Genomic DNA, 12,445 nt, shown 5'->3' with positions numbered 1-12,445 from the left:
AGATCTAAATAAAATGAAGTGTAAGCATGGTTAATTGGGAAACACTGGCCTGAGGGCGCTCCAATTGGAGAATAGCCTCTACCAAAGGTGTCATGGAATTGGAGGAGCATGAACTCAGGACGAAAGGGGAAAACGAGCTAAGAGGAAGGCACGTTTGGAAATCCTCACCGTGAACAACTCCCACCCAGAAACCTATTTCCCCACTATAGAAGGATGTGTAGATCCAGAATTGGCCTCCACAGTCACTTACAGACACATTGTTAACACCATATTCATGGAAGACAATCTTAATCAGCTACGAGTGATTGCCAAAGAAGAAGAGAAGACTCCTGGGTAAGTGAGGTTAGGATTTCAGTGCATAGTCAAACTACGGAATGTGCTCCCACAAGATGCATTGATGCCAACAAAGAGAGGATTAGACAAATTTATGGAGGATAGGGCTAGCAGTTGCTGTGCTCCGCCTCTATTGCCAGATACAGTATGCCTCTGAATACCAGTTGCTAGGAAACACAAATGGGGAAAGTGCTGTTGCTTCTGAGCTTGTTGGCCACTGTGAAAACAGGTTGTTGGACTAAATGGTCTGTGGCCTGATCCAGCAGGGCTCTCTTTATGTGCTTATCAGGACGGATGAAAGAATTTTTTTTTAGATGCCTGCTTTTTTTAATTCAAAGAGAAAAACAAAGCAATTAGGGCATTTCCCTTCTAATAGTGATTTAATTACATGTTTACATATTGATATTCAGTATGCTTTTTAATTTATTCAGTGTCTGAGTCACCTTTATATGGGATACTCAAGGAGACTTACAAACATTAAAAAAATACAAAAGAAGAAGGTAAAACCCTTAGAACAGTTTAAAAATTGAGCAATATGGCAGCACTTCATGCTACGTGACATTATTCTACAACTAGTAGGCTGGGACACAAGTGAGAAGCGCTTGACCTCAGTTGAGCCAGTGCCACCACCACTTTCTTTTTGTAGTTCTTTAACTTACAAAACAATAAAAGAAAAGAAACAAACTACCAGATTCAAAGGAGGACATGGAGTTTTGCTTCTCTAATACTTGTACTGCAGAGGCAATTTCAGAAAGTGCGCCTTTTCTTACCCCACAGAGCAGGCTGCACTTGTTGAAATTGGCACTTCTCTATAACTGCAAAAGAGGCAGGAGCCCTGCTGTCCTCCACTGTATCTGGTCATCTGAGAGGGACATTGTGGAAAATAATAAACAGGGCCCTATGTTGTGAGGCTCCAGAAACATCTGGCTGGCTGCTAGGAAGCAGGATGCTATACTAGATGGATTTTTATCTGGTCCAAAACTCAATGCTTTAAGATTTTTGTATAGTTTTTAAAGGAAGGGAGGAAAACTGTAGTTGTAAGTGGATTACAGTATGCTTTAGTTTTAATAATTAATATTATTTGTATGCACCTTTCCATAGTTAAAACCATACTCAATACGGCTTAAAACATGAAAAGATGTGCATAATTACAAACATAACAAAAGTAGTCATAAACAATAACATTCATCAAAAAGTAAACAACCAAACTGAACATTTCCCACATAAATCTAAAAATATATAAAAATAAAGATACAAAAAATTAATACCAACAACAACCCCTCTCCCAAGTGTAATTTCTTACACTATAAAAGGGCCACATTATTTCTAATGCTGTGCCGTATCTTTAGGTCATATGTAAGCAAGGCAAAGGGACGCAGGTGGCGCTGTGGGTAAAACTAGGACTTGCCGATCGCATGGTTGGCGGTTCGAATCCCCGCGGCGGGGTAAGCTCCCGTCGTTCAGTCCCAGCTCCTGCCCACCTAGCAGTTCGAAAGCACCCTTAAAGTGCAAGTAGATAATTAGGTACTGCTTTATAGCGGGAAGGTAAACACCGTTTCCGTGTGCTGCGCTGGTGCAGGATCGCCAGAGCAGCTTTGTCACGCTGGCCACGTGACCCGGAAGTGTCCTCAGACAGCGCTGGCCCGCGGCCTCTTAAGTGAGATGGGCACACAACCCTAGAGTCGGACACAACTGGCCCGTACGGGCAGGGGTACCTTTACCTTAAGCAAGGCAATTTGATGACCCATTTATTATCACCAAACAGGACACAGAAATAAAATCTGGATGTCTTCATATAACAGCATTCCTTCATTACTTTATGCTTTATCAGATTAGTGTTTTTCCCTCTTGAACTCGACTTGAACATCAGATTAAAAAAAACACCAAACTGACTTCTTACAAACTAGATTACAGCAACAAAGAATAAAAGAAACGATTAAAAAAACCCCCAGGTAAGATGACCTTCTGGATAAGGGGTTAGAAATTCAGATTACATCACAAAAGCATTTAGAATAGCCTTGTATACTATAAATTAGCAGAAAGGAAAGCACCAGAACAACACCTGTCTATTACAATTGCTGTATAATTTGAGCAGGAGTATCGACCTGGTACAAAGCTTAAATAATGTTTTAGTTGATCCAGGTGAACTTGTTCCATTAGTTGAGCATCACTCTTTACTCATTTAAATCAATTCTTATGGGCTGCATTGAATGATGGCTCTGCCTTAGCAGAAAGTGCTTACAGTCACACAAGTCAGCAGCACCTGGTTTCTGCCCATCCTCTCTATTTACTGCAGTCCTCTTTGCTGTGCCCCTTTCTGCTCTGGAGGGTCCCACAACCCTCCCAAGTAGCTGAGCTTTTATGAGTAGAAGGGTCAACAAACACTGCACAAATGGAAGAGCTTTCCACAAAGGCACAGCTTCCCTGCATATAACCCAATGCAATCCACCTGATTCTAAAGTTATTTACACCAGCTTTAAGAAGACATTCTTGGGTAATTTTGGTAGTCTTATTGCTTTTTTAGGTAAGACTTGAGCAGGTTTGCTAGAGAAGCATCTGAGAATATGGCATTTTCTCTGCAAAAAAATATATATGTAGAAACAGCTGCTAATTTAAAAAGCCTAACTTGCAAGTGACTTTTCTGATATGGTTACTGCCGCAGTCTTGTTTTCCTGCATTAGTTTCCATTGCTTGCACAAAAAAGCCAAGTTAATTCAGGGGTCCCTAAGACACAAATAAGACTGTGCCCATTGGCTCTGAACACTGACTAAGAGAGTTTTAGCTTTCATTGCAGATCTCCACCCATGAAGAGAATAAGCAATGAAGGCTGTCATCTGTCATATTAAGTGAAGACTTGAATGTGTCAGCAGAAGGATACAACTGACATTAAGAGGCTTTGATCAAATGGAGTATCTTTACTGAATATCACAATGATAACCCTTTAGAAGTTTGCCTCCTGCAGTTGACCTTACAACTGCCTCCATCATTTGGGAGAGTCCATATGATCAGGAACACTGCTTCTGAATCTTGCATATGTCATGGCAAAGAATGCAAGGCTGTAATTTTGAGGACAAGGATGCAAATTTTACTATGGGATTATATTGATTGTGTATTTGCTATACACAATATCTATAAAAAAAAATCCTTCCAGTAGCACCTTAAAGACCAACTAAGTTAGTTCTTGGTATGAGCTTTCGTGTGCATGCACACTTCTTCAGATACACTGAAACAGAAGTCACCAGACCCTTCTATATAGTGAGAAGGTGGGGAGGGGTATTACTCAGAAGGGTGGTGGGAATGGGTGATTGGCAGATAGCTGTGATGAGCCTGTTGACAACTCTTAACGACTGCAATAGGTCTTACAGGAAAAAGCAAGGGGTGAGAAGGTGAAAAATGGCTTTGTCATGTATAATGAGATAAGAATCCAATGTCTTTGTTCAGACCAGGTCTCTCCCACCCTTCTGAGTAATACCCCTCCCCACCTTCTCACTATATAGAAGGGTCTGGTGACTTCTGTTTCAGTGTATCTGAAGAAGTGTGCATGCACACGAAAGCTCATACCAAGAACTAACTTAGTTGGTCTTTGAGGTGCTACTGGAAGGAATTTTTTTTGTTTTGATTATGGCAGACCAACACGGCTACCTATCTGTAACAATATCTATAAGACACCCGCACACACTCCAGAAGTATTTACTCGTATTGCTTTTGGACTAGGAGATTTGTAACTTCTAACTGGGAGACTGGAAAATTCAGACGACTGACAGCAAGCATTCAGGGACCAGTTGTGAGCTCTGGTGAAGCCTGATGAATTGAATTCAACAGGAAATGTTACAAATAAAAGATGGAACATTCTCCTAACTTTAAGAGTTTCTGCTCTGTGCTACTTTGGTCCAGGAATATTCATTAACAATTAGAAATGGTTGCTGGACTTAGTAAAAGCAATCTGATAGATAATAACAGATTATTATAACCCGCAACAGGTCCAAGGAAAATACATAGCAAGTTAAGGGTGGGGAGAAATCAAACATACTTCCACAGGTTCTAACAAGTAGCTTTGTTACCATGGCTTACCATTCACACAGTACTCTGCTGAAATTGTCCCTGGAAGCTGTTAAGTGCATATTTTCTCACTCCAGCATCACAACATGAATTACTGCTAGAAAACGAACCCAATTTTCTTGCGGCAGTAATTTTTTATTTTTAGTAATGCCAAGAAATCTCAGCAAGGACCATTGGCCCGCCTGAGTAAGAGGATATAAATGAATGGAAGACTAAGAAAGAAATATAGCACTGATACATATACACAAAAACACAGGCATTATAATTTGGGGGGAGAATATAATCATTACTTCCAGCTGAGGCTTACATCTTGAAGAAAAGGCCTGGTACCAGCAGCCTATACTTAGGCTTGCATGAGGGTCCTCAAGCTGAAAGGCAACAGTGCATGCTGCTTGGCCAGCAAAGTCCCCTGGTGCCACAGCTTCATCTCTTAAAAGAAATTAGCCTTGTTATAGCCCTAGGGGTGTTATTTAATACTCCATATCTCACCTCAGCCATCCCCTCCCAACTTTCTCGTTCTGCCTGAGTCCCCCAAGGAGAGCTGTAATTGATGATTAGCATTCCAAAGCCATGCTTGCATCCTGTGAGCCCGTCATATTTAATTACATTTTAACTATATTCGTCTTCAATAATAGCCTGAACATAATTTAGATAATTATCTCACGCTCTCTCATTCTCAGAGTCTGTCTGTTCCAGAGCTTCCTGCGACGAATATTGCTTTCTCTGCTCAAACACATAAACAGACTCTTGGGCTAAGTACTTTCATCTTTCCAACAGCAACAGCTGTCACTAAGAAACTCAGTAGCTTTGAGCATCCCACAGTCAATTCAAAGATAAGTTTTCATCCTTCTTCTTGCTCCTTTATTTTGGAGGCAGAGGGAAGGGAAAATACATTATTACTCAGGATACAAATTGCCTATATTACAGGCACCCCCCTCCCACTTACACATGGGTTCTGTTCCAGGCACCCACACACGAGCTGAAATCATGTAAAATGGGGAGCAACCTCTAAAAAGCCTCTAAATGCTCATTTTGTCCTGTTCTCCAATCCCCCCCCCCACTCAACTCTCCCTTCAACCAGAGTTGAAGCTCTGGGGCCAGTAGGAGGATGAAGGATGTACAGGAAAGCACTTGGTACTGATGGGCTATCCCACACATCAGCTCTTACGCAGGGAGTCTGAGCAGCCGAAACAAAACCCCATTGCACCTCCAGTGTCTTTGGGGCTTCCTCTGCCCTCACTGATGTCCTCCTCAGCCCCAAGGAATCTTCAGGTCTTTCCTGCCACTTCCTGGTATGATTCCATTTACTTATTTCCTGGCACTGCAGGTGCATAGAACACACATAATTGCGGGGGGGGGGGATGCCTGTATAATGTTCTACTTTTCTTCCATCCTTAAAGTAATAACCATTGTTAGAACATGTCTTTGTCTACATCTGTACAGTTAACACATATGTATATCAAATGTTATCTGTTAGGTCCTTGGTGTACCATGGCAAAAAACTGGATTTTCTAAGTGTGGGGAATGGCAACAAGACAATAATCTAGAGTTTAAAGCAATCAAATACACAATATATTACAAAAATAAGGTTCAGCTCATAGGCGGCATTCAGATTAGACTGACAACTATATGTTGTCTATAGGAGGCTATAGGCGGCAGGAGATCAGGGGCAATAGCATGAGAAGGGGTGGGGAGAAGCAATGTGTGGGTGATGTAGAAAGGTTGATAACATATAATTCGATGGGAGGAAATAGATGCCAGTTAGACATGTGGGGTTAAGGAGAAGGGAGTCAAATGTAAACAACACATTGCTTGAACTGGTGTGAGGAATCTTGGAGAGTTAGAGAAGCAAGTGGCTAAACAAAATGAGAGGGCAAAAGGTGATGATGCACAAAATCTGAAATGGCAAATAGGAGGTAGAAGCGTGGACCAACCTGTAGGGATTGCGGCAGGAGATGTGTGTGCTGTGTGCTAGAAATTGTATGCCAGCTGCTGAACTTGAAATGGTGAGGCAACCAGATGGAGGAAGGGATTAGCAGCTAGCAGAAAGGGCTAGAGGCCTTGCTTTTCTGGGTGTTCCTGTATACAATGGTGCCCCGGGTTACCTATGCTTCAGGCTACATACGCTTCAGGTTACAGACTTCGCTAACCCAGAAATAGTACCTCGGCTTAAGAACTTTGCTTCAGGATGAGAACAGAAATTGTGCTCCAGCGGCACGGCGGCAGCAGGAGGCCCCATTAGCTAAAGTGGTGCTTCAGGTTAAGAACAGTTTCAGATTATGAATGGACCTCTGGAATGAATTAAGTTCTTAACCCGAGGTACCACTGTAATAGCTTTTTTTAACCATTTCCCCAATTCTGCCCCACCACTACTGAGAATACTTGCAGTTGGGAAGTTCTCGAGAGTGGTTGGCAGCCACAGTGGAGAATTCAGCATCCCAGAAATTAGATAAATGCTTGAGAAAGTTATCTCCCAAAGTAACAAACAGAAGCTCATGAACTGAATTTGGTTCTCATATAAGAAAATAATACATTTATCTTGATTATTTGAAAACAACCAAAACTCTGAGTTCGCATGGGAGGCGGTGGAATAATTGCTCTGGAAAACTGAAATAATGTAATTTGTGCTATAGCTATGGCGAGGGAGGGGAGCATTATCACAGCTGCTATAGTGACAGTCGAAGTACATCCACAAACCCTCCTATGAGAACAGCATCTGGGGAAAAACTAAAGCCACAGAAGATACATGAGTTTAAAACATGAAACACTGATACATGCAAGATATTGTCACTTACAACTTTATAATTAGGCATTATTTATAATCTTTATGATAAATAAATATGAATTAGATACTAACTGCTATACTTCATTCAAATTAAGTTAAAATAGTGTTGCTGAGTTATTGTATTTATAATCATTATATTCCACTGAATCATAATTATATTCTCATTGTGGTGTATTTGATTATTAACCTGGCATGCCATGGGAGTTGAGCTGGTGGCAAGGATTGGGATTTTCTATGTAAAGGTAAAGGTACCCCTGACTGTTAGGTCCTGTCGCGGACGACTCTGGGGTTGCGCGCTCATCTCGCTCTACAGTGGTACCTCGGGTTACATACGCTTCAGGTTACAGACTCTGTTAACCCAGAAATATTACCTTGGGTTAAGAACTTTGCTTCAGGATGAGAACAGAAATCGTGCAGCAGCGGCGCGGCAGCAGCGGGAGGCCCCATTAACTAAAGTGGTGCTTCAGGTTAAGAACAGTTTCAGGTTAAGAACGAACCTCTGGAACGAATTAAGTACTTAATCCGAGGTACCACTGTATAGGCCGAGGGAGCTGGTGTTTGTCGACACACAGCTTCCAGGTCATGTGGCCAGCATGACTAAGCCACTTCTGGGTAACTAATCTATAATTAATCTGATTAAGGAAATATGAAGATGAGATGACACTGGATAACTTATGGGTTTGACCAGGCTTTTAAATAAATAAACAAATAATGTAACATAAAATACTGAAATGAATCTTTCTTTTTGATGTATGTGTGGATTAATTTAATTATTGTTCTCACTGATTACGGATCAAAATGATGATATATAATCCAGATATGTGTTTTTATATATAAGCACACATACACATATATCTACATATACAGATAGATAACATATTTTTTTACAAGAGCTCCGTACGTGATCAGTCCATTTTTTTAAAAAAAACAACTTTTTAGGATTTCCTAAAATTTATTTATTTATATTAGATTTATATAGCAATAATTTTAGCAAATAATTCTCTATAGCAAGATTACTTTGTTTGACACACCTGTAAGGTAACAGCTTAAAAGCATATGGGAGGGTTGGGGGAGAGAAATTACCACATTTTAAGTAATATGAAAAAGGATGGATGCAAAGCTGTCTTTCAATGATCAGAAAGGCTCTACTCATTTGTAAAATAGACAAATAATACAGTGGAGGCTATTCCCTCTTCTGCCCACTGGCAATTCCCAACACTGTTCTGGAGGATTCCATAACCTCTGGAGCAGGTTTTAGGGGGCACAGGAAATTGGTGGGTGAGCTGGTGAAAACTGCCACTTCCCTTCCACTAATAAATAATGTGGCTCCAAACCATTTCCACTAAAATGAGGGAGAGGGCAGTAAGACCATTAAGTTTAGGGTATAAAATTACCTAACTGCACCACTGGATGACAGTCAAACCATATATTTTGGAAAGCAGCCAGAATACATATATTGATCTCCCTTTTGAGTTGTTAAGAGAAACTGGAAAATGTCGTCTAATGGGAACATAAATATACATTCTATTGATGTGACAATGAACTAATATGACTCCCTGTACTAATTAAAAATACAGAACAGAAGATCATAAATGATAATAAAGGTAACTAAAGATGCATAATCAGTGTTCTGAAGAAAATGTAATATGAACAAGCATCTCACATTGTTAGAGGTGTTATACTTACATGACTGGCCTATGCATCAATTATTAAGATAGTTGCTTAACAAAAACAAAAACCTAAAGAGAAATATTCAGTTCCCAAATGACTCCAAGTGTTAAACATGCCAACAACTGTGGCATTCCAATAAATGTTACTTCTTCCGTCTCTGGCAATGAAACCAGCATAGCAAAATCTCTGCCTATATATTCTCGGAGGAGTTAGCAATTAGTCTTTCTTGGACTAATTTATTTTTAATACATTTCTATCAGATTCATGCATGGAAGCGGCTGTTTCTCTTTAAAATACTCAGAACAACATAGGGAAGTAATTTACTTAAAATGAAAGAACAAATAGGCAGCTAAATAATTACAGCTGAGGTATCTGTTCACCTAGGCATTTACTATGCATTTGTGTAGCAAATAATATCATGGTCTGTGGAGATCTTGATGTTACCCTGGGCCCTAGTTTTTAAAGGTTTTCAATGAGAAATGTCTGCTTAGAAACTTGAACTCTTGCTAGATACAGACAAAAATATTCAATGTCAGATTCTCGACTATCAATCAGGTACTGATTAATGTATTTTTATACAGCATCATTAAAATATATGGAACTTTAAAACATAAATAAAACAAACCAATCACTGTCCTAAGGACTTACAATCTGACACTGGGGAAGATAACAGAGGGAGGAAAGGGTAAGTTTAGATTTCATTGCATTTATTTATTTGATTATCCACTTTGTAAACTGACCTGCATCACATCAGTGTGATCCCAGGACATTTTCCAATGATGAACAAAATCCAATGATACATAAAATTAAAAACAACCCTATTAATATAAGCAAACAACAGAGCAGCAGCAGCATCAGAACAATAAAGCCCCAAAGTGGTTAATAATCTGATCCAGCTGGCAATGAGGGGGAAAGCAAAGACTTTCAGAAAAGGGAAGCTTGGGCAGAGAGCACTGCAGGCAAATAAATTGGGCTCCCTTTTCCTTCAGGCCTTCATGGAATCATAGAACTGTAGAGCTGGAAGGGACTTCAAGGGCAATCCAGTCCAACCCCAGCAATGCATGAATCCTGTCCCTCGGTGGGCTTGAACCACCAACCTTTTGGTTAACAGCCAGACACACTGATCTGTTCAGAACTTGCAATGCACCAAGCCAGAGAGAGGAAGACCACCAATCAGGGATTGTGCTCCATCAGGGGCTTGCTTCTAAGGCAAGCGGAAAAACAGGAGCCCATGCTGGGCCACTGCACCTAACAGTGTTTGGTTTAGTGAGTCAAAGGTTGTGTGGGTGTAACTTTAACTTTTGTCTAAGTTGTTGTGCTAATGTTTTACAGAAGAAAAACTCTTACAGAAACGCTCCCTCTTTAATTCCTGCATCTCCCATCTCCTCATAAGATATCTCTCATAATTTGCACATGGATTCAAAGCTAAATGTTTACATTTTTGTAAAAAGAGGGAACCTACAATAATCAATAACGTACTTTTTTGTGTGAAACTGCCACAAAGTTTTATGGCGCATGATTTACAACAGAAATAAAACATGGAACTGATAGTGCATATTTATTACAACGGAAAATCCAACATAAAAGATTTAATGAAGTCTATACTGACTTCCCTGGCATTTTTTAGAAAGCTGCTCATGTAATAATAATGATGACACCATTTTAAAATGGTGTTTTGATTAATTCAGGAAAGAGAAAAATGTGTAAAACACAAAACTCATAATGAACAAAATTTATACACCCAAATATCAGGACCTTTTGATACTAAATGTTATACAATTATAACTTGAACCTTTGAAATTGGGAGCATCTTGGAAAAAACATGGTTTTACACAAACATAAATATATGTATGAAATCTTAAATAAATTTAATAATGTAACCCTGGAAATAATACAATTCATCACATTTTCTGCCACAAGAACTCAAACAAATCAATTATCTGAGCATATATGCAAATACAAATACAGTGGTACCTCAGGTTACATATGCTTCAGGTTACATGCGCTTCAGGTTACAGACTCCGCTAACCCATAAATAGTGCTTCAGGTTAAGAACTTTGCTTCAGGTTGAGAACAGAAATCGTGCTCTGGCGGCGTGGTGGCAGCAGGAGGCCCCATTAGCTAAAGTGGTGCTTCAGGTTAAGAACAGTTTCAGGTTAAGAATGAACCTCTGGAACGAATTAAGTACTTAACCCGAGGTACCACTGTACAGCAGTATAAAATAGTCATCCACCTTGTGCTTCAGTTGAGTCTCTTTCCTGAGAGTAAGCCATTGTGAAGAAACTGGAGCTTACTTCCATGGACAGGATTGTGTGGTAAAACTAAACTAATTGCTCAGACTAAGTAACTGGTTTCAAATTTTGCAGGTTTAGAGGGGGCAGTACCCTCCCACCCTCTGACCAGTTTCCATGTCTGTGGTCTGCTGAGAATGACATCGTGCATGTCAAGTCAGAACAGTGAGAGAACTGTTATGGCAGCTCTCCTTCAGAGGCTCAATGATACTCATGTCAAGTTATCTTCTGAAAGTGATCTGTTTTAATACACCATGTATTACTGTATTTTGATGCCATTACCCTATTAGAGGCAGATGGGGCGCGTCAACCTGGGAAGGTAGCTGATCTTGGAGAAAGCAAACTCTGATCCTAAACCTCTGCTGCCTTGTGGGATCTCTTCATGAGAAGAAAAGGCTAAGGCAGTGTGTTTTTTTCAAAGAGGGCCAAATTTGATGAAGTGAAGGGCCATGAGGGCCGACCAAAGGGACAACCATAGTTGTTGACCTTTTTTTAGGGTTGAAGTTGTTGAGGATTTTTTATTAGGATTTTGACCCAGGAAATAAACTGCCACAGGAGCCAGATTAAACCGACCGGCAGACCGGATTAGGCCCCTAAAATGGACTTTGGACATGCCTGGGCTAAGGAGTAAACCCTACACAAATCCAGAGTGGAATCCCTAAGAAGGCTGGACGGCACCTTATATGCCTCCTTCCAGCAAAGATGGCGCCAAACGTATTGCTCTGCTTTCCTTTGAACCACATCAGCGAGGCCAAGAGCAGAGTCTTTTCGTCTGGGCAGACCAGGACCTCTATATACACACCCCAGGGAGGCCACTTCACTTCTGGAAGTGCACTCCATTGTCTCTTGAGACAGACAAATGCTGCCGCCAACAACAACACTATTGGCCTTTGAGGATAAGCCAGGTAGAAATATAAATACTGAACCATGTTTTTTTTTAGTCTTTCGTTAACTTATTGCTCATTTCTCCTCATGCAGCCAGCAAAAAATTTTTTTAAAAAAAATATTAGGGAGAGTTCTTCCTCGTTTATCTGCAACTAGGGTAAGTAACACAAGATTGTTATAAATCTAGCCCAAGTGATCTCCACTACAATTAAAACAAAAGATATAGTTGCCACAAAATGAGCTGACAGCATTTTAGATGGACCTACCCCACCCTTTTAATCAGTCTCCTTTGTTGTTTTGCCAGGCTACATGTTATTTATCAATACTTTCTTTTACATTCCCTTGGGGTGCTATTCCATAGCCTGGCCATAAAAACTTCACAGTGAGAGCAACTGCCCCTCCATTACTGTTGGTAGCATCT

The 12,445-nt window shown here is 40.3% G+C and overlaps 1 protein-coding gene and 1 long non-coding RNA gene across 8 annotated transcripts in view; one reads left to right on the top strand and one right to left on the bottom strand.

Moving 5' to 3' along the window:
- Positions 1-6,079, top strand: part of LOC309366012 — a 69,649-nt gene extending 63,570 nt beyond the window's left edge. For 2 of the 4 annotated variants that reach the window (XR_014166392.1, XR_014166393.1), the window contains exon 4: positions 4,048-6,079. This is a non-coding gene — a long non-coding RNA (uncharacterized lncRNA). Of the gene's footprint in view, positions 1-3,115; positions 3,226-4,047 lie in introns of those variants that run through there. The other 2 variants (XR_014166394.1, XR_014166395.1) reach the window with 1 other exon arrangement.
- BTBD9 (BTB domain containing 9) overlaps positions 1-12,445 on the bottom strand; it is a 153,596-nt gene that overhangs the window by 12,945 nt on the left and 128,206 nt on the right. The window lies entirely within an intron of this gene.

This window comes from Podarcis melisellensis (genome assembly GCF_964234715.1).
Source record: "Podarcis melisellensis genome assembly, chromosome: 3".
Taxonomy (NCBI): domain Eukaryota; kingdom Metazoa; phylum Chordata; class Lepidosauria; order Squamata; family Lacertidae; genus Podarcis; species Podarcis melisellensis.
The sequence above is the reverse complement of the archived record's forward strand: the minus strand, read 5'-3'. Positions and strand labels throughout refer to the sequence as shown.